The following is a 1,760-nucleotide window of genomic DNA, read 5'->3' as shown; positions in this document are numbered from 1 at the left end:
GCCAGAGGCTATATAACAAATCTATTACTTTTTTCGCAAATGGAAACATCACCTCCTAATAATGGTAGAAAATCCCACGAAAGTATATTCATTGTGAACTGCAGTCTATCGTCGTATTTATTTAATTTAGCAGGATTTATACCAGCACGGGCTCTTGCTTCTTTCACTTCTGTTAACAACCATTATCCCAGAAAGGGTTATTCGTAATTACTAGTGTACGCGACGCGTCAAAAAATGACTGCTAAATATTTGATAGATATGCACATACACCCACACCTATCCCCCTCTCACCAGGGTGTGACCACTCCCTCTCGCCTAACTGAGAGACGGGAATGGCTGAGCGTGACCGGAATATATATATATATATATATATATATATATATATATATATATATATATATATATATATATATATATATATATTGGGATGGCATATATATATGTATACATTATCTATCTATCTATCTATCTATATATATATATATATATATATATATAAGTATTAGACTCTAGGTAAGTTAGTTTTGATTGTATAGATTTAAATCACCATCACATAGTTGTTTTATTATGTAGAAAAGGCAGTGTTATATTTGATGATTATTAAGCAGATACGAATTTGGAACATCCTTTCATTGTACAAATAACTAAATAAATGTAATTAAAAAACTTAGGAAAGTAATTAGGGAAGTTACGAAAGATATATACAAATATAGATTAAACTGACAGTGACAAAGAAGGTATGTAGCTGCATAAAGAAACAACCAACTATGAGAAAGAATTAAATACACACACACACTCATATATATATATATATATATATATATATATATATATATATATATATATATATATATATATATATATAAATATATATATATATATATATATATATATATATATATATATATATATATATATATATATATGTGTGTAATATAATGTATAATATATGTATATATATAGATAGATAGATAGATAGATAGATAGATAGATAGATAGATAGATATCCATTTCATGATAAGCTTTATACATAAATTGTGTTTATATATATTCAGTATATATATATATATATATATATATATATATATATATATATATATATATACATATATGTATATATATATATATATATATATATATATATATATATATATATATATATATATATATTATATGTATATATATAGATAGATCGATAGATAGACATATGTAAATAGATTTATATATATACATATATATATACAGTATATAAATTATATAGATATATATATATGTATATGTATAAATCAATTATATGTATGTATATATAGAAATATCGGTGTGTATATATATATATATATATATATATATATATATATATATATATATATATATATATATATATATATATATATATATACAGTATGTATATAAGATATATTTGTTTATTTATATATATATATATATATATATATATATATATATATATATATATATATATATATATATATATATATATACGTATGTATATATATACAGTATATATACTGTATATATATATAAAACAAAAGCTTAAAGAATATGGTTTCTTCTTGAAAGTAGAATATAAATCTTCCGTCTCCAATAAATGTGCAACGTTTTATGGCATATAAACCGCAGGATTGACTTCGCATTTCAGTCCGTTCAATGCATCATGTTTGTCGTAAATATTGACATTTGTTTACTTATTGACGTTTATGACCAAGGTCATTAATTCTTCCCATGAGAAATAGCCAATTTTT

The sequence above is a fragment of the Palaemon carinicauda genome, chromosome 27 (genome assembly GCF_036898095.1).
Source record: "Palaemon carinicauda isolate YSFRI2023 chromosome 27, ASM3689809v2, whole genome shotgun sequence".
NCBI lineage: Eukaryota > Metazoa > Arthropoda > Malacostraca > Decapoda > Palaemonidae > Palaemon > Palaemon carinicauda.
The sequence above is the reverse complement of the archived record's forward strand: the minus strand, read 5'-3'. Positions refer to the sequence as shown.